This window comes from Moschus berezovskii, chromosome 6, assembly GCF_049115385.1.
Source record: "Moschus berezovskii isolate FMDL1 chromosome 6, NW_MosBer_1.0, whole genome shotgun sequence".
In the NCBI taxonomy this organism is placed as follows: Eukaryota; Metazoa; Chordata; class Mammalia; order Artiodactyla; family Moschidae; genus Moschus; species Moschus berezovskii.
Window position 1 is genome coordinate 102,326,336 of NC_142465.1, and position 21,752 is coordinate 102,348,087.

At 42.1% G+C, this 21,752-nt stretch overlaps 1 protein-coding gene across 4 annotated transcripts in view; it reads left to right on the plus strand.

Annotated features, from left to right (window-relative positions):
* Positions 1-12,924: 12,924 nt before the first annotated feature.
* DUSP16 (dual specificity phosphatase 16) overlaps positions 12,925-21,752 on the plus strand; it is a 96,416-nt gene continuing 87,588 nt past the window's right edge. The window contains exons 1-2 of one of the 4 annotated variants that reach the window (XM_055395419.2): positions 12,925-13,608; positions 20,777-20,888. The gene's annotated coding sequence lies outside the window, so the exon portion shown is untranslated. The other 3 variants (XM_088837314.1, XM_088837313.1, XM_088837315.1) reach the window with 3 other exon arrangements.

A 21,752-nucleotide genomic window follows, 5' to 3' on the forward strand; every position in this document is an offset into this window, starting at 1 on the left:
TTAATAGTGGTGAGCATTGGAGTCCTGTCACTGTTGGTGCCATTGTCGGCAGCGGCCTCCTTTCACAGGTAGAGGGTCAGGATGGTACAGGCGGGACACAAGTTTTTAGTGCTTTCCCAGTTAGGAGAGAAAGATGCTCCCCCCAACCCCTCAGTGTCTGAGACTCCTTCTTGATTGTCCTTTCCCTTCCCAACCAAGAAGGTCATACAGTGATGGGGGGAGGGGTATCAGAGACTGACTGACTCAGATCCTTTATTTTGTAGATGAGAAAACTTGGGGCTCAGGGAAGAGCAGTTGAGGGTGGTGGAGAGAGGATGTGTAAGCTTTGGAGGCAGGCAGAACTGGATTCAAATCCCAGTGCTGTGCCTCTGGAGCTGTGATTGTGTCTCCTCACGTCTTAGAGACTCAATTCCTCATCTTTAAAATGGGGATAGCAATGCCTCCCTATGGTGTGAGAATTAAGTGAGATAGTGTATGTAAACACAGTGCTTGGGAATAGAGATGCTCGGGACTTGTAGGCAGTCTCTTGAATGTCCTGCCCAAAGTCATCAAACAGTTCAGTGCTGGCTTCTTCTGATATTCAAGCTTAATATCCTTTCAGTTACATACTAAGACTAGCCTTTTCCCCCCTAGAAAATTAAGACCAATTATTAAAATTTTTAAAAATTACTTTCACTGGAGATTTGGATCTGTTTATTTTGAGCTCATTTATATGCTGACAATACTTTGGCCACCTTACTCATTGGAAAAGACCCTGATGCTGGGAAAAATTGAAGGCAGGAGGAGAAGGGGACGACAGAGGACAAGATGGTTGGATGGCATCACCGACTTGATGGATAAGAATTTGAGCAAGCTCTGGGAGTTGGTGATGGACAGGGAAGCCTGGAGTGCTGCAGTCCACGGGGTCACAAAGAATTGGACATAACTGATAGACTGAACTAAAATGATAAGCCCACAAAGGTCCAAATAGTCAAAGCTATGGTTTTTCGAGTAGTTATGTATGGATGTGAGAGTTGGACCATAAAGAAGTATGAGCGCCAAAGAATTAATACTTTCAAATTGTGATGCTGGAGAAGACTCTTGAGAGTCCCTTGGACAGTAAAGAGATCAAACCAGTCCATCCTAAAGGAAATCAGTCCCAAATATTCATTCGAAGGACTTATGCTGAAGCTCCAACACTTTGGCCACCTAATGCAAAGAGCCGACTCATTGGAAAAGACCCTGATGCTGGGAAAGATTGAGGGCATAAGGAGAAGGGGCCGACAGAGGACAAGATGGTTGGATGGTATCACTGACTCAATGGACGTAAATTTGAGCAAACTCTGGGAGATAGTGAAGGACAGGGAAGCCTGGCATGCTGCAGTCCATGGGGTTGCAAAGAGTGGGACAAGACGTAGCAAATGAACAACAATAACATATACATTAGAGACAGAAGAACTTAAAAGACAGGAATCCTCAATTTCAGAGTGAAATTCGGAGGTATTGAGATTTTAGCCATTTCCAACTATAGTGTTTGAACTCCTGGTGCTCCTAAAACAGGACTGATGGCCTTTTACCCCTTTAAACAAAAAAATTCCAGTCTCTGATATATTTACATGCTTTGCTTTGCAACTTGATATTTTTCACCTGTCATTCTTAAGCCATAGTCTGCTGTCCATTCATCATCAATTGGAGCTAAAGTGAAAACACTGCTGTTGAAGTTCTTCTAGAGAAATAATGTGTCAGAAATGAAATGGATATCACTTATTAAAATTAAAGATTGGGACTTCCCTGGTGGTCCAGTGGTTGAGACCTCACCTTCCAATGCAAGTGGTATGGGTTTGATCCCTGGTTGGGGAGTTAAGATCCCACTTACCTCATGGCCAAAAAATCCAAGACATAAAACAGAAGCAATATTGTAGCAAATTCAATAAAGACTTTCAAAAAATGATCCACATTAAAAAAAAAAATCTCCAAAAAAGTAAGGATTGAGGATAAACCTTTTTTTCCATGCTGGAAGAATCATTATTTCTTTGAAAAATTTTAGTTAGCTACTATTTATTGTGTTTGGCCTCAAATATATCTTTCAGTATGGAGCTGAATCAGGACTAGACCAGAACAAAAATCTTAGTGTGAAATACCTCCTAACTGTGACTATTACAGTCTCCAGTTGTGGTTGCCAGCCCATCATTTGATGAATCAGTTAGGTCCTGCAAGGCAGAGGGAAAAAGCAGGGGCAAACCTCCCTGAAGTTTCCTTTCTGTAGTCAGCAGAATAATGGCCTCAAAGTCGTGTCCTAATGCTCAGAACCTCAGGCCACATAGCAAGGGAGAATTCCAGTTGCTAATGAGCAGATTTAACAATGCAGGAGTATGCTGGGTTGTCCAGGTGAGCCCAGTGTAATCACAAGGCTCCTTAGTAGGGGAAGAGCAGGAAGAGGAGAACCAGGGGAGAAGGCTGGGGATGTGAGAGGAACTCAATCTACTGCTGCTGGTTTTGGAGATGGAAGAGGGGACCAGGAGCCAAGGAACACAGGCACCTCCAGGAGCTGGAAAGAACAAGAAAATGCATTTCCCCTGGAATCTCCAGATGGGAACACAGCCCTGCCGACACCTTGACTTTGGCCTACTGACACCCACTTTAGAATTCCAGCACTATAAGATAATAAAAAGGCTTCCCTCGTAGGTCAGTTGGTAAAGAGTCTGCCTGCAATGCAGGGAGACTTGGGTTTGATCCCTGGGTGGCGAAGTCCCCTGAAGAAAGGAATAACAACCCACTCCAGTTTTCTTGTCTGGAGAATCCCGTGGACAGAGGAGCCCGGCAGGCTACAGTCTATGGGGTCGCAAGAGTCGGACTTGACTGAGCGACTGAGCGAGCGAAGATATTAAATCTGTGTTGTTTTCAGACGCTGTTTGTGGTTATTTGTTTACAGCGGCAATAGAAGACTAACAGTCTCTCCAAACAAAGGCTAACCGACCATCTTGCCCCGAAGATCCTGCCTTGTTGTTCAGTCGCTAAGTCATGTCTGACTCTTTGTGACCCCATGGACTGCAGCACTCCAGGCTCCCCCGTCCTCCACTATCTCCTGGAGTTTGCTCAAGTTCATGTCAGATCCTGCCCGGCATTCTGGAATTTCTCACAATCACGGGCAACAAGATTCCAAAGAGACTGAGACAGAGGGAGAGGCTGAAGACCAAGGTCAAGGGGGCAAAGGGGTCAGCAGTTGGTAGAGCGTGCTTCTCATGTTTGACATCATAAAGGAAGGAGAAGACATATAAATACAACTTATAACCTTCAGGAAAGATAGGACTAAGAGCCATACTTGGTACTTATGTCACACCTTATAATGTGTAAAGAGTTTCACTTAATATTTCCATTATCCTCCCATCATTTCTATGAGGTGGAAATTTTTATTTTCTGTTTTGAAAAGAAAGCTGAAGCTTAGAAAACTAATTTTTCTTTTTTTTCCTTTTTTGGCCGCACTACATGGCTTCTGGAATCTTAGTTCCCCAACCAGGGGTCGAACCCGGGCTTTCACAAGTGGAAGTATGGAGTCCTAACCATGGGCTGCCAGGGAATTTCCTAGAGTTAATTTTTATAAAATCAGATAATAGTTAAGTAGAAGAGTCAAGAGTCACAGACTTGATTCTAAAATCCAAGTGCGTCACTACTTTGACATGTCTGACCTGGAGAGTCATTCAATAAGGAAGTCAGTTCTTACAGAGATTGCTCATTAGTCAAGGTAATTTCTCTAATAAATGGAGGCCATGGGGAGAGGGGCAGATAATACTCTGCAGTGGGTATCCACTCTTCATAGCTCCGCTTCTTATAAATATAATCTTCCTAAAATGTACCTGTTGTCAAAAACATCACTGGGCAGCGGTGGCTACTTGCTGAAAATTTTTGATTCACTGTCCACCATGAACCTAAATTTCACGTGTCTAGATTATAGCTCAACCCCACCTCCCCCCGCTCAGTCTGACCTCCACTCTGACTTTCCTATTTCTTTTAAGGGTTTCATCATTAACCCAGTCATCTAGATTCAACAGCTATAAAAACAACGGCAGCTAACCCTTACTGGGAATACATTCCAGTGATTGTGCTAAGCATTTTAGAGGTCATCCACTGAATCCTCCCAACAATCCTATGAGGAAGGTACAATTGTTAACCCTATTTTACAGACAAGGAAATTGAAGTTTATATAAATTGCCCAAGGTGACACCTTGACATCATCTTTAATTACTTATCTTCTTCGCCCTCCAGAGCTCGTGAGTCACCAAGTCCTCTCAATCCTCCCTCTGTACTGTTTCTTGTATTTGTTGCTTGCTTTCCATGTCCATTGCCACGTCCACTGCCACATCCATTGCCACAGTACCAACCTTGGCTTTTTTTGATTTATGTCTGACTTGTCACTGTAGCTCAACATGACCTCTCTTGTTCTATGGTCCCCTTGCTCAGATCTTTCTAATATGCTTTGGTCAGATTAAGCCACCTGAAATCCAACTTTTATCCCATCCATTTCTCAGTTCAAACTTTTAAATTGGAGAAGATAAATCCAAATGTTCCCAAAGGTTATCCTTGGACAGTGTGATGGCGGCAATATTTTTCTGAAAAAATTAAATAACTTCATTGTATTAAAGTTAAAAGAAAAAATGGTTAAAAACTATAGGTGGAAATCATAGGGCCAGATACATAAGAAAGATAAGCAAACATTGTACCCTGTAAATGTGTAGGTCAGACTTCATTTGTTCCAGCATTGAAGAGTTCTCACTGATCAGCTGACCCTTCCAAATACACAATTCCATTTTTACAGGCAAATCTTTGCATTTAAAAAAGTTACTGAAATCTACTTACTGTTTCCATAATTTATAAACTTCATTTCTACTGGCAAAACAACAAATGGATGTGGTAAAAGAAAAGCTGAATCAAAATACCAACAAAGGATATAATAATAAAAAACTGTCTGAGACTAAATGACTAGAATGAGATGTTTATAAAAATTAACTAGTACAATGATTGGGCTGAGTGGGCACTCAATAAATATTTGTTACCGTTTCCTGGTAAAGGGAGCAAATGAGTCCTCCTTAACTAGTAATTTTAAGATGAGTTAACTAGTTCAATAACCAAGGAGCAGTGAGATTATTACTTATATATATTTGCAACTCATCTTCTTTATTAAGTGGCAATTTGTGTCATAACTTATAATGCCATTATAAGCTTTGAGGGAAGTTTTTCAAGGAATCAGAGACCTTTAATGCTTTGCTTTTCAAAATAAAATTATGATACTTGTATTGTTGTTAATAATGAAAAGTGAGAAATCTAACAACTTGTCTGTACGTGCACGCTCAGTCATGTCTGACTCTTTGTGACTCCAAGACAGTAACCTGCCAGCCTCCTCTGTCCATGGATTTTCCAGGCAAGAATACTGGAGTGGGTTGTCATTTCCTCCACCAGGGGATCTTCCCAACCCAGGAATCGAACTTGACTCTTCTATGTCTCCTTCACTGGCAGGCAGATTCTTTACCACTGCGCCACCTGGGAAGCCCAACATAATTGACCTCAGAATATTTTAGCATTCTATATAATGAAAAAAGCTTACAAAATGCTAAAATTATATGTCAACATGTTGAGCAGTGTTTGCTCAAATTCCATACTTGAAGTAAAATCTTAAGGATCAAACTCTCCAAATGTTAAGGCATAATGTGACCCAACCCACAGCAGTGAATATATTTTTCTATGTCAGTTAAATGGTTCTCAGTTAAATGTCAACCCCCCCACCGAAAAAACAACTTTTGACTCTCTCCCAAGCATAGCCGTTGAATAAGGTGATTTACATTTTCTTCTTCACACTTTTCTGTAATTGACACACTTTTAGCAATGGACATATATTGCTTTATAATAGAAAATAAGGCCAATAAAGCATAATTTTGACTCTTGAGAGTCCCTTGAACAGCAAGGAGATCAAACCAGTTAATCTTAAAGGAAAGAAACCTTGAATACTCATTGGAAGGACTGATGCTGAAGCTGAAGCTCCAATATTTTGGCCACCTGATGTGAACAACCAACTCATTGGAAAAAACCCTGATGCTGGGAAAAATTGAGGGTATGAGGAAAATGGGGCGACAGAGGATGAGATGGTTGGAGGGCATCACTGATTCAATGGACATGAGCTTTGGCAGGAGATGGTGAGGGACAGGGAAGCATGGTGTCCATGGGGTTGCAAAGAGTCAGACATGATTAGGCAACCAAACAACAACAACGAAGCATAATTTTAGAAAAGGAACCAAATTATTGATCATTCCCTGCTACTTAAAATAAAAAAGTAATTTTTTTGACTGAGGCCCTCTTGTAATCTGGCCCCCAAATGCTTTCCATGCTTATTATTTATGTACTGTTGAATACAAATGTTCTGCTTCAGTTAAACTATTTTAAACACTTTTTCCCTAATGTGTCTCCAACTGTGTGTTTTCTCTTCCCAGAATGGGCTTCCCCTTCTCTTTTAACATCCCAGTTAAAACTATTGTTCAAGATCTAAGTCTGTTCAATGTGCTGCTGCTGCTGCTAAGTCACTTCAGTCGTGTCCGACTCTGTGCGACCCCATAGACGGCAGCCCACAAGGCTCCCCCATCCCTGGGATTCTCCAGGCAAGAACACTGGAGTGGGTTGCCATTTCCTTCTCCAATGTGTGAAAGTGAAAAGTGAAAGTGAAGTCGCTCAGTCATGTCTGACTTGTAGCGACCCCATGGACTGCAGCCTACCAGGCTCCTCCGTCCATGGGATTTTCTAGGCAAGAGTACTGGAGTGGCTTGCCATTGCCTTCTCCAGTTCAACGTGCAGCCTTTCCTAAAAAGGAAGGAGTCAGTATCTAGTGAGTATCTACCCTGTGGATTATGCAGTATGCTTGGTGCCTTCCTTGGTATTCATTTGAACCTCACAACAGCTCTGGAGAGTTGGTATGAATAACTGATGGTACCTGAATAAGCGATTTTTAGATGTGTTTTTCCATTTTCCAAGTAAGCGAGCGTAGGTCTCAATGTGCTCCCTGGTTTTCTGGACTAAAAAATGACAACGTTCAATAACAATTCATTTTTATAAATGTAAGCAATACCTTTAGCAATAGTCTTTAGTAATTGAACCTCTTGTTCAACAGTGGTTAAATAACAAGATAGAATATTCAGCTTGGGTTGTCATGTCCAACTCTTTTGTGACCCTATAAACTGAAGCCCACCAGACTCCTCTATCCATGGGACTTCCCAGGCAAAAACACTGGAGTAGGTTGCCATTTCCTCCTCCAGGGGTTCTTCCCCACCCAGGGGTCGAACCCACATCTCCTGTGTCTCCCGTGTTGGTAGGCAGATTCTTTATCACTGAGCCACCTGGGAAGCCCAAGGATATTCTGATCAAATAGCCAAATACCATTTTGATTAAAAAGTACTTTTTAAAATTTATGTAAAGCCAGTGTTTAATGTATTGAAGAAAAAGGTCTAGTTCTCTTTAGATCACTGAGTTTTAGGACCATCTCAAATCACGACTATAAAGAAACTAGAAATTAAATGGAATGTGAAAATAAACTAGTATCACCATGTTAATCCAATATGGAAATAACCAGCTCTTTTGTACAAGGTATATACTGGGTTTTTAACCCTCATAACAACAGTGGAGGAAACTGAGGTCAGTAGGATCTTTGTGGGATTGAAATGTTCTCCATCTGCCTAAACCTGGGTAGGATGCTTTTCACTTCCTTTTAATAGTTTCTATTGCCCAAGAATGCACAACTAGTTAGGGATGAAACTGGGATTAGAAGTTCCTGAAATAATTTCTACTTCACTATTTCCACTTCCTTCCTTTCTTCTCTTTCCCTGGTGAACTCACTGCCATCTTGCCTCTGCAAGATCGTCTTTGGTGAAACCACCCTCTTCACAGTCACTTATGTGCTAAGTCAAAGGAAGACTTTTTTTTTTAACCTTATCTTTTTGGAAGTATTAACTCACTGGAAGCACACGCTTTCCTTTCTTGAAATGCTCTCTTCTTAGCTTTCTGTAACAGCCACATCCTCCGCTTTTCCTTCTACTTTTCTGTGTCTCTACACTGTTGTCTCAATCCCGGGATTACCCGTTTTAAAAATCCTTGCCAAATTGATAAATGAAAAATCATCCAGTGTTTGTAACCTGCTGTGTCTGTTTACAAAGCTGCTACACAAAGATCAGATATACACTGATAACAATGTTGTTGCTATTTGTTGGTTGGACGTCTTGATTTGACATTGAGGTTTTTCATCTCTTTCAGAGCTGGGACTGTATGATTTTGAACTCCTTTACCTCCCTCCTTTCTTCTATTTCCTTACGAATGAGCATGTATTGGGTTGGCAAAACAGTTCACTCAGGTTTTTCTGTAGCCTCTTGTTTAATTTAATTGAGTGAGATTGAACACTTCATTCCCATTAGACTTTTTTAAGTACAATATGTGGTCCAGATTTTTCTGATGAGGAGCACAGAGCTCTGTACTGAATGACAGTAAACCTGTTTCTAATCCCAGTTTCGTCTCTAACTAGCTGTGCATTCTTGGGCAAGCCACTTAACCCTCTGGACCTTCGAGTTCTTATATATAGAGTGGGATGGTATCAGGTAATGACCTAGGTATCTACTAGCTTTCACATCACATAGGTACAATTTTCTTCCCAGAACTTCCTTCAGAGGCAAACTCAGACTATTCTCTCCTAATTGTGACAGAATAATGTCTTCTCCAACAAAAAATCACCTCTTTGAGGCAGAACCTGCTTTCTTCCAGAACTGTAATTTGTTTGTGCAGGGCAACGAGCCCTAGGACAATAGCAGGAGCTACTGTCTAAAATGACACAGCCAAGACTTAAAGGTAAAGTAGGTCTTATCTGTATGTATACTGATAAAACGGTTTGAAAATCTGTTGAAAGTTAGGGACCACAGGAAAACACACATAAGCATATAGTATACAATTTTAGGGGTCTCTTAGACCTTCTGAGGTACTGACCATCCATGTACTCCATAAGAATCCATGAACCCGAAGCAAAGAATATTTGATTTGGGAACATTAAAGGGATTCCTGCAGATTAACAAAATTATAAAAAATGCTTACTCCCCATTGGAAAAGGGAGCTGTAAAAGAAAAAAAATATGTAGAGAATATTATTGAAACTCTTCAAAACTAAACTATTATGCTTACTTGTAAATATATTCTTCATAAATCAGGTCATGTGCTTAATTCTCCCACAGCAGAATGCAAATTCCTTTCCGTGCATTATAAAGGCCTATATGGTCTGGGTCCTAGTTTTGTACTTTTGAACTCCGCTGGCCTCCCTTTTGCTCTGGAAACATTACCAGCTCTCTACAAGTCACACTGATTTTGCTGAACAGTCTCAGAGTGACCTGCTGCCTCTGCTCAGACCACGTCCCTGGTGGCTATCCTTCAGGCTTCAGTTCAAGTGTCCCCACCTCCTAAATGCCTCTCCCAATTACCTTCAACTCCTCTTCAACAGGCGCTATCACAACACCCAATTTCTCCTGTAGAACTGATCTTGTTACAGACCTGGCTCTTTTTGTCTTCTTTTCCCATTAGAATGTTAGTTCCTTGAGAGCTGGGACCTTGCCTCTATTATTTATTCCCAGAGCCAGGGACAGATTAAAACCTTCAGGGGGTCCAAGCACTAAAGATTATGGTGCTCCTCTTCCATCTTTAATTCTAACTAAAATATTTGGTGCACCTCCCTCATATTAAACTCTAACTAGGACCAGTACTAAACTGTACATTTACATGTACTGCAACAAAGACAGTTTATTCCCAAATTATCTGATTCTAAGACCTGAGAGCCTCTGCTTTGCTGGTGTCCTAAGTACATGAGACCTTTGCCTGCCTTTGGGAAATCTAGCACTCAATCCTTTAAACATACTGGACGCAGTTTTAGGTTGGCTATGCCTAAAGGAGATCAATCCTGGGTGTTCATTGGAAGGACTGATGCTAAAGCTGAAACTCCAATACTTTGGCCACCTCATGCGACGAGTTGACTCACTGGAAAAGACTCTGATGCTGGGAAAGGTTGGGGGCGGGAGGAGAAGGGGACGACAGAGAATGAGATGGCTGGATGGCATCACCGACTCTATGGACATGAGTTTGAGTGAACTCCGGGAGTTGGTGATGGACAGGGGGGCCTGGCGTGCTGTGATTCATGCGGTTGGACACAACTGAGCGACTGAACTGAACTGAACTGAACTGATGCCTACCAAAAAAACCTTGCTGGGATTCTGATAGAAACTATGTGAAATCTATAAGTCAATTTTGGAAGAGCTGACATATTTACTCTATTGGGTCTTCCAAGCCATGAATATAGCAAGTCACTCCAATTATTTCGGTCTTCTTTAATGTCTTTCATCAATATTTTATAATTTTCAGCATACGGATCCTGCACATTCATAGAGTGAATGTGAAACCTAAGCAGTTCACATTCTTTGGAGCAATTGTAAATGGTACTATTTAAAATATGTTTGTCATTGGCATGCATAGAAGCTCTCTCAGTAGAACAAGAGGGCAAATACTCTTTAGTGAAGTAAACTTGTTCAGTGTTTATTTGCTGGACAAGTAAAAAGCTATGTATTGAACCATTCATGTACCTCTTTAATGTGCTTCCACATTTCAAATTTGGCCTAATTCTTAATTGCTACACCCCAATCCCTACTATTATTAGAGGGGTCGACGCACCCCTCACCTGAATACCCTTTATGCAATCCATCTCCTTGTCTGCTCCGCCATTTCCTATCTATAATAGTCCCTCTGCTGAACCCTCTTACCCCAAACTAAATCTTAACTATCCTTCAAGCATGAAGTCAAAGATCTCCAGAAGATGCTTTCCCTGACAACCCAGCCAACATCACTCCTTTTCTCTGCTGGACTCTATTTTTTTTTTACTTAAAAATTTTTTTATTTTAATTTGAGGATAATATCTTTACAATATTGTGGTGGTTTTTTGCCACACAACGGCATGAAGAGTTCTCTGGACTCTTTAAACCAATATTGTATGCCACTCAATCATTAATTTTTTTAATTGGTTTTAATTTGTGTTGTTTCCCTAATTAGATGATATACAGTGGGAGACTCCCATAATAGCACACACATGGAAGGTGCTCCAATTTAATTGCGCCAATGAAGAAAGAGGAAAAAGAGGTTTCAAGGTGTGTCATAATAAGGCGACTGGAGCTGCAGCATGTAAAGAGGTCTTTCATCCAGGCAGGATCCATCTTTTCATCCAATAGATCCAGGATCTAGTCTAGGACAAGGATTCTCTCTCTTTTCCTTCCTTCTTCCGAATCTCAACTCTTCCAACTAAGCAGACTGGAGATGCAGATCCTCTCCATATCTCTCTTCGGGAACTGCTCTCAAAACAGCAGGTCTATAGGCAGTCGATTTTTAGAGGTTTCCTGTAAGAGCGTAGGTAGGAATCCCTTTGGAGCTGCAATAACATCCCCCGGCCACCAGAGGACAGCGTGCCGTGGAAGAGATCGTCTCGCCCCTGCACAAGGCTTAACGAGGTCAAAGGCAGAGGCAGAAAGTCGGCTCTGCATCTATGGCCTTCAGCTTCTTTAACTGCCTAAAGAAGCTCCCTCGCGCTCCCCTCTCCAGATGGACTCCTTTTCCTCCTAAAAAAGATGGGCCGGAAGTTCCTACAGGCTTACTCTAATACTGACCTTAAATGATTACAGTAACGAATAAATCCTTTAGCTGCAGGATTTAAAGGCAAAAAAAAAGTATAGACAAGTTCACTTTTCTAACAATCCACGCCCCCCCCCCCAAACATGCTTCTCAGTTATTTTGGCAATCAAAAAAACCCCACAGAAAAGAAGACGACAAAAAGCTTCAGGCAATGTCCAAACGGACATTTCCCAACAAAGATGTCTTCGGGGAACCAACGTCCCAAATCTAGTACATTGCAAATGGAATATTTTATTCCTACACACAAATTCTGGCTCATGAAGCAGTCCACTCGGAGTGTGCTTTTCCGTCATTAATCACATCTCTGTTATGTGATATCCACGTGAGTACTTCTCAGTAGAAGCAGCTTCATGCTCAAATGCTCAAAGAACACTAGAATAAAGCTCCGATTGTCCTACTCAGTGATTCCAAGTCCTGGTGTGTCACCAGCTCAGGTCTCTATTTCCCAAAGTGTGTAATGCCCTTTCAAAACAACGCTATTTCAATCCAAATTTTAAAATGCACGAAGTGTGTAAAGTGAAATCAACGGGGGTCTTGCACCTCCCAAAAGGTGGTGAACCTCTGATCTGACTTGGTCGATTCTGTGTTGCCCAAGCACAGGGCACACAGTGCTTGAAATGGACACACTTTTCAAGAGCATGTTAGGCTACTCGTGCTCGTTACATTTACAAATGTAAACAGAAATAAGTAAATAGAAGCACAGTAAAATCATAAATGTTAGGAGCATTCTAGAGGGGGGTTTCTATGACAGAGGGAGATCTGACTGCCTGACCACCTGAGCGTGATTTTTCTTAAATTACCTGTAACTTCTCTCTCCTAGAGCCGGCAGTGCCCTGCATTTTGGATTCGTCACTTTTTAAAAGAGCGATTGTAATTCTCTCAAATCATTGTTTGCGTTTCTTCACCCTGGGGAGGCAGCTGGAAACAGCCCAAAGAGGAGGAAAAGGCTCTGCCAGAGCCTCGCTGGGGCGGGAACCCTGAAATACCTGTTGGGGCGCAGCCCTACGCGGCCGAGACCCGGCCCGAGGGTCGGGGATCGGGGGCCCCGGGGGCAGCCGGCGCGCGGGCGCGGAAGGAGGAGGCCGCGGGGCCGCCTCCCCCGGCCACCCGGCTCCTCCCAGCGGCGCCCGCGGAACCTGCCCCGGAGTCGCCGGGCCCCGGAACGGAACGTGACCCGACCCCTCCCCGAGCGGCCGCGACCAGGCGCCGAGCCGCGCTCAGGGTTCGGGCGGGCGCGCGGCCCCGCCCGTCGCCCACCGCCCTGCCCTCGCCTGTCTCCTCCTTTCCCCGGGGCTCCGCTGAGTTCATTCACTGGGATTGGTTTCAAGTGACGCCATCTCTTTATTTTTAAACCAATGACCTCATCCGCGCTTGAAGTTTCCTGACCAGCGACTCTTTCTCTTTCCCCCCAACCCCCCACCCCACCCCACCCCCCGCCTTTCCCCCTCTTTCTGGGTATCTCTGTTTGGGGCGGGGGGGCTCTGCTCACTTTTCCAAAGGACTATCATCACCTCTCCCGACCCCCTCCGCGTCCCCCCCGACCTCCACCTCCCCAGGTTCCTCGCCCCTTTCACCAGTGTGTTTTCAAGGCTGATCGGGGGTTGGTGGGGGGGGGGGGAGAGAAAGAGTGAAGAAAAGTTGCAAACGTCTCCTCGCTTCCTAAGCCTCCCGCCCCCACCCGCCCCTCTGAGCAGGAGAAGATAATATAGTGAAAAGAAGAGGAGGCGGAGGAGAGCGCGACGGGACGGACGCGGGCGGGAGCGCAGCAAGCCCTCCCGGCTCCGCCGCGGCGCCTCGCGGGTCCGGGAGGCGAGGGGGCCCCGCGGGGAGCCGCCGTGACAACTTTCGCTTCCCCCGCCCCCCCGGGGGAGCCGCGAGGTCTGCGGCCCCGAAAGTAAGTGGGCGCGCGGACGGCGGGGCGGGTGGGCGCGGGGCCGGGCTCCCGCCGCGCCGGCAGCATGGACGCCGGTCCGCGCGCCCCGCCGGCGCTGCCCTCCGGGCGGCCGGGCCCGGGGTCGAGGGCGGGGTGGGGGCGATCGCGGCCCCGAACGGCGAGCGCGTGGGAAGCGGAGGCGCGGGCGTGTGTGTGGGGGGCCCGGCCCGGCCCGCGCGGGGTCGGGGCGGCGGCGGGCGCGCGGGCTCCGGCCGAGCGGGCCGGGCGGCCGGCTGCCGCCGCCAGGAGCCGCCGCCGGACGCGGTCACTTCGCGGGCCAAGCTGCTCACTTCCAGGCGCGACTGTTACACAACACGCCTGCAAGAGGGGCCCCGGCCTGACTGCCCCCATTATCCCCAGCTCGCCTTCCGTGTGAGCGGCGGGGCCACCTGAGTGGCGGCCGGGCTGCGCGCTTCAGCCCACTCGCTTTTCCTCCGGGGACCCCCCTCTCCCCCCGAGGCCGGGTGCTGGGGGGCCCGGTGCGCCAGGGACTTTTTCTTTATTTACACCAACCGTAAAACGTGAGAAAGGAAGAAGCCCCGGGAGACGAGCGAAGGTCTGTGTGTATCATGTGCAGTTTCATGGAATGAAACACAGGGGAGGAAAATATTTGTGCAAAACGGAAGTTTTCAGGTGCAGCTGCGTTTATTTCCTTGACATTACAACAGCAACTACACGGTTATTGTGTCTTCTCACTTGAGAAAAATACAAATAGGTATTTAAATGAATGGATCCTGCAAAATCCTAAGGAAATATATCAAACCTCAACTTCAACCGTCCTAAATAAAATCCTAGGAGTCTCAACTCGTTTGGAGAAAGCACACCTCCAATCAGCCCGTGATGAATAAAGTGGAGAGAGGAAAAACCTGTTACATAATCTCATTTGCCGTGGGGTTGCAGTACCGGCCCCTGAAATCAAGGGGAAGTGAGTTAAGATGCAGGGTTTTAAACCTCTCTGAAGGTTTTATTTACCCACTCTTCTGGCTGCCACTTGTGCTTTGAAAGATTATAAGTAAATACTCTGCTCTTACAAGGGGACCAAACCTATCAAACCTGTTTAGAAAATGACCAGGTATGTTTCTTTCCTTTCTTTCGTGTGTGTGTGTGAAATTTACCATCCATGAAAGACCTTGTGACTAGTATTTGGGGAACTTAGACTGTCAGAAAATGCCTCTTTAAGCCAGTCATCTTTTGAGCGCAAATAGGTGACAACTGTTTTCCTCAGAGGATTAATTCTATTCTGAACTCCATCAAGAAAAGAGATTTTTGAAGTTAAGGTAAATTTTTAAAAGAAGGAAAGAATTCTTACCAGTTGAATCAGTCACTTGTGAATTATTTATTTTTCCTTGAGAAATGTATGGGCGGACAAACAGCTTGGGAGGCCGTAGTTAATTGAGACTTGTGCTGCAGCCTGGAGAAGGTACACTGAAAAACTAAGAATTTGGGGCTTTGTCGGGGTATATTAGTCAAAGTGTGACTAGGCATCCTGAATTTGTTTTTGTATTTTAAGTAAAGTTGTGAAACTTAACTGAGTTTGATGACTGTGAAATCTTGTTTAAAAAAGTTTTGGGGGGTTAACGTTTAACATCCTATATAAAAACTTGGCCTAAAAGACACCAGCCCAAAAGTTGGTTTTTAGGTAAAATAATTTGTACTTCCCAAAGTTCTTTATGAGGGGGAACCGCAAAAATGAGTTTATTCTCAATTCTTCTGGTAATATGGTGGTTAACATGAAAAAGAGTAGGTTCAAGCTCTGTATAAATGTGCATTTGAATGTAAAATAATTGAATACCTGAAAAGTGAAAACCGTCATGTAAAATTGAGGATTAGGGATCTCTTTGGCCAAGAGATCAATGGCAGAAGTTGAAGAACCTGTTAACCTAGTTCTTTTCCTTTTTCTTAAACATTAGAAACGCATTTGTGGAAGTGAGGCAGCAGCAATCAAGTGTGAGATTGTGCAGAATTTAGGCTGGGGTCAGGAAAAGGGGCCAGGGTTGATGTGTGAGTTTGTTTTGATGCTCTTTTCTATAAATGCCCATATTGAGAATTTAATTTCATATTTTTGGCCTATGGGATTATATATTGACAAAGCTGACTTGCATAGCTGTTTAAAGTTAATGTTTTCCTATTTTTTCAGCCAATCATAATAACCCACTAAATATAAATTTGCTAGAATTACCAGTGTAATTTATCCTAGAAACCCAACTTTTCCTGGAGTAGCTTAAAAAAAAAAAAAGTCTTCTATCCAGTGTTATTTGGACTGAAAATTTCATTAGACATTTAGTGTTATTACAATGCTTTTCATTCTCAAGCAAATGGTACTTTAAATTAAAGAAGTAAATTAATGTAGGGTAAGCTGATTTGGATCAGAAGCCCAGGAACAGGGAGGAAATAAATCAGGGGAAACAGAAACCAGATTTTATGATAGTTTTCAACAGATTGGAAAAACAAGTTAAAGACTTCATAGGAAAAACCTCAGTTGATATTTGATTGGCTTTTTGAAAAAACTGCATCAAAATTTAAAATTGAGACAGATATTCGACCATCGTAAAAGAAAATATTACTAACTGTTATGGCTTAGCAAAAACTTTAAGAAAGTAAATCTTGCCCAAAGCCACATGGTATATACCAAAGCCAGATGTCAATTTTTTTTCTGATTTTCTTGTGTTGTGGATAATCTGATATTTTTGTACATTTCATTTAGCCCAGATAACTGGGGTTTGGTTGGCTTTGTGAAGGGGTGGCCAGATTTAAAGAAGCGGGTTCAAGCTTTAAGAAGAGGCCAGTCTCATAAACAAGCTGACTGAAAAGTTTGAAATCTGATGAAATAAGTGACTAGAGGAAACAGGAGTGGCTCAGAAAGGAGGATCTAAGGCAGATTACCAAGGACAGGTACACAGCAATAAGAAAAGCTTGCCAGGGCTATGATCAGGAAAGAAGGAAATGGGATCCATCTTGACATGAAAGGAAAAAGGCATAAAAAGAAAATACCCTCCAGTACCTCAGCAACAGGAAGAAAGTAATGAAACTCCAACTTCCTTCTTGATTGGGGTTAGATACTTCATTTGAAGGTATCACCAAAAAAGTCACAAGTTTTTTTTTTTAATTATACAAAAATTAATCTTGGGGGAGGGATGGATAAAGTGAATTATGAGAAGTTATAATTACATATATGAGAATGTAAAGCTTGAAGTTGCCAAAAATAAATTTAAACTAGAGGGGACCCACTGCAATTTCAGTTGAGTTATTGGAAAAGGGAGGGTTAGGTTATAAAAAGGTGAAACTATTAACTCAATTGATTTCTGGATTAACTATAGGTATGAGTCAGTCAAGCAGAGCATATATTAGTGGTAGACTATGAATAGGTCCTGAGGTGGATACCGAAATTTAGGGGCACGGGTCCATGCCCTTAATGAGGATTATTAGAATTTTAAGGGAGCTGTATACATATGCAAAGGTAGACAGTTATCAGACAGCAGACAAGGGCAGCGTTCATGGTATCAAGGAGAAGGAGATTGGAGGAACCGGAGATCTTTTTCATAGAGGTAGTAGAATTTGACCCTGACCTCAAAGGATGGTTAACCTGTGTATGGAGTAAAGTAGGGGGAGGGGCAGGCGGCAGCCATTCAGCCATCCCTTCATTCAGCAGATCTGTTTGGAACCTCTGCTGTGTGCTTGGCACTGTTCTCTGAACCCGGCAAAGAGTGGAAAGTAAGATAAGGTTTTTGCCCTTATGGAATTTACATTCTAGTGGGAGCAGGGCAATAAACAAGTAAACACTTCATGGAAAATCTGATGTCAGAGAGTGATGTCTTGTGAAAATAGGAATGATCAGAGACAAGGAAATTACACAGTGCTAGTTACAGCCCTACTTATTCTGTGAATGACCTGTTTTGCCTGTGATATGCCTGGTGAATAATGTTAATGATTTAACTTTTTAATATTTATTTGCAGCCCAAACCAATTTGAATAGACATCTACACAGTCATTGACTCCATCTTTAACCAATTTTTAAAAAGAAACCGACATCATATTTTGTAGATTGAAGCATGCAGGCTTTGCGTTTTCAACTCCTCGTTAACAATTTTTATGCAATTCTGCTGCTGTTGTCTGCTAAGAACCTCATGTTTTTGCAGTGAGGTTAATGTCATTCTTTCCAGTTTACTTAGAGTTGTGATGTATTGGGCTGTATACTTAGCTATATTCTCCATTAGGAACAGTGCTATAAAGGGAAGCTAAACTCCAAGGACAGTTTGTTTTGATGACACGGTGTATGAGAGCACACAAAACCGAAGGTGGACAGAAGGTATAAGTCGGCTCTTCAGCTTAGTTACCAGAAAACGAGGTCGAGGGTGACATTGCCTCCACGTCTCGTCTGCATGGTGCATTTGGGCTGTGTTGTGCTCTGTGAACGTAATCGTTCTCCTTACAGGTTCGTAGGGGCCTTAGTGGTCTCACTGGAAATAGTATCTTAAACTTAGGACTTTTACTGTCTTTCTGCAGATAGTAGACCTGACACAAAAGTGTCAGTTTTGAAATGGGGAAGTCTGGACTCTGCAGTTGTCTGACTGCCAGGTTTTGTTGTTATTGACAAGATGTCCTTTATAGCGTCAGCTAAAAAATTCCTTAGTGACTCTTTCATGTTTTGGAACACATTTATGAAGTACTTCTTAAGCATTCTTTAAGAAACGTGTTCTCTCCTTCTCCACTTTTTTCTGTAGTTTTAAACTTAAACACAACAACAAAAAAACCTTATAGGTGGAATTGAGGTAAAGGATTTCAAAAAGGATTTATGTGCCTATAGAACCACATCTCTTAAAATTTTCTATATGAATCTGACCAGTTTTCATCTGCAATTCATTCTGACACACGTGGGATAAGCCTATGGAAAAGAAAATGATTTTCAGAGGAGGTGGGAGATTCTTTAGCCTTTCTTTGATTTCTTTCTGAATACTCCATTTATTTGTTTATTTTTTAACTTTTTATTTTATGTTGGAGTATAGCTGCCTGACAATGTTGTGATAGTTTCAGGTGAATGGTGAAAGGACTCAGCCATACATATACATGTATCCATTCTCTCCCAAACTTCCCTTCCATCCAGGCTGCCACATAACATTGAGCAGAGTTCCCTGTGCTCTACAGCAGGTCACTGTTGATTATCCATTTTAAATATAACAGTGTGTACGTGTCGATCTTCAACTAAATACTCCATTTAGAAAAGAATTGTAGATGTAAGTGCTCGGAGTCTGTGATATATATGATAAAAGCTAATGTGATGTGTAATCTTGAAAAGTATTTGGGAAGGACAGTAGAATTAATACGTTTTAATGTCTGGGTGAGGGGTGGGCCAAATTGCAGGTTTTGCAGTATAAATTGCAGTATAAACTGTCGTGTATGTGGCAAGGTATTAATATTTGTCCATTCTCCTTAAAATTAATGGGGAAAGTAATATGTAGAGAAGTATATGCTGCTTATTGTTTCACTGAATAATTATACACAAAAATACTATAACTCATATCCTAAGATGTGCCTAGAAGAATTGACTTTTTTGACAAATGTTTGCTGTATAAATTGAATTGTCACAGGTAGTTTATTTTGGTGATATTTGCATCCTATTTCTAGCTTGCTGCTGCTGAGTCGCTTCAGTCGTGTCCGACTGCGCCACCCCATAGACGGCAGCCTACCAGGCTCCCCTGTCCCTGGGATTCTCCAGGCAAGAGCACTGGAGTGGGTTGCCATTTCCTTCTCCTTAGAGCACTGTTTCTTTTTTTTTTTTTTAACAATTATCTTTTTATGTTTAATTAATTTCTTTTGGATGTGCCATGTGGGATCTTAGTTCCCTGACCATGGATCTAACTTGTGCCCCCAGTGTTGGGAGCACAGAGTCTTAAAACTACTGGACCACCAGGGAAGTCCCAGAGCACTGATTTTCGAGCTCTGAGTTGAAAGCTGCAGGTGGTTGCCATCCAGCCTTTTGGTTACTGGGCTTGTTTGAGCTGTACTGTCACTCTGGAACCCAGACCCTGACCTTACCTCCAGCCTGCCTGACCATGGGGCTGGCCCAACCCCATTTTTCCGAAAGGGCAGGTGGTGGTTTCCTACAGTTCCTGCCCTTCCTAATCAGCTGTGTGTGTCCTCTTCTGGTCAATTCTCAGAGTACTGAAGTGTCCCCAGTTTGGCCTTTTTTGTGGTAGGTGTCTCTTGTTATTTTTGTCTGTTGTTTTCTTGGAGAAGAAGCACATTTTTCTGGAGAATAGTTCTTGACTTGATTTTGTAAACCATACACGTATATAGAGCATGGTGTTATTTCTACTTCCTTCTTGTCTTTAACTGAAAATCTTGTATTACTTGTAACTGAATTGTTGAGAATATTTTGATCCTACAGAACAACTAAAAACCAATGAAGACTCTTTTTTTGGGAGACAATCAGGAAATTAGAACATGGAGTATGTTTTAGGTTGGAGGGGGCATGGCAGCCCTCTCCAGTATTCTTGCCTGGAGAATCCCATGGACAGAGGAGCCTGGTGAGCTACCGTCCACGGGGTCGCAAAGAGTCAGACATGACTGAAGCGATTTAGCATGGCATGTTTTAGGTGATATTTAAGAATAAAACTATAAAGTTCATTTCTATGTTACTGGTATTGGGTTTATGTTAAATTCTTATCTGTTAAAAAGATACATATGGGAGTATTTACAGACGAAATGATGCCTAATACTTGTTTTTAAAAACATCAGAATAGGCATACACACACATAGGAAATGAAATAATATTGGCAGTTTTTTGGTAATTTTTAAGAGTACATGGGCATTTTTTATAATTTTCTGTACTTCTATGTGTATTTGGAAATATCTGTAATAACTAGAATATACACATTACCGATTATAACTGTCAAGGACTAAATTTAAATCAGTAAAGTTATGTGGTTGGACATTTGAGCTAATTGACTAATCAAAAAATCGCCACTTTGCATTTTCTGTGAGTTCTGCATTTAGCAAAAAAATTTAAGAATAGAGAATTTTTTAGAAATATAGTCATAAAGTTAAAACTCTTAACTTTGAGATCTTGTAACAATAACAGTATACCTGTACTGTATCAACTGTTTTGACATATTTTGTCTTTTATCCTCAGAGCAAGACATGAATAACCCATTTCACAGATGAAGAAACTAAGACCTTAGATTAATTTATCCAAATCCCAAAGCAAGTGGACCTGGAGCCAAGACCTTCTGACTCCTTCTCAGGTGCCTATTCTCTTATATACACATGCACATAAGCACTCATTTTTTTGTGGTGTTGAAAACCAAAGGTTTTCTGATATTTTGGTGTTGGGACACTTTTGCATTATTGACGCCCCAAAGATCTTTCGTTTATATGGACTATATCAATATTTAAGATACTGGAAATTAAAAGTCTGAAATGTTTTAAAATACTTATTCACTTAAAAACGGCAAACTCATGAAAGGTTAACATGAATAACAGATTTGAATGAAAAAAGTATTCCAAAACAAAAATACAGTGATAAATGTGAGATGGTTTTGTGTTTTGCCACTCTCCAATGCATTGCTTAATAGAAGACCACTGGAGTTTCATAACTGCTTTTGCATTCAGCCTATTGTGATACGTTGCTTTGTTTGAAATATATGAAGAAACCCCGTTGATACACAGATACATAGTAGAGAAAAGGTGGGGTATTTTAGTGTCTTTTTCATGTAATTGTGTCTATTCTATAATATATCAAGACTCAGTAAATGGTAGATTCTTTTTTTTTTTTCAGAAAGATGTTCTTAAGAGTTAGTTGTGTTGAATCTGAACATTGTCAATGAATTTTTTTGTGCTACTCCATAATGGAAAAATCTATTGGTCCATCTCGCACTTTGGATGGATCTTTGACCAGCTTGTGATTTTATAACATTGTACATTGGTCATTTTAAAAATAATTCTTGAGTTCTACAGATCTTTCAAATGTTGACACATTTGATTACACCATATTCATCAAATCACATTCATTAATACAACCATTAATCTCATCCAAAAAATCTTTAGAATTGAGGCGCAGTCAATATTTTGGTATCCAGTTCAAGTTTTCCAAAATTCTAATTTTTTCT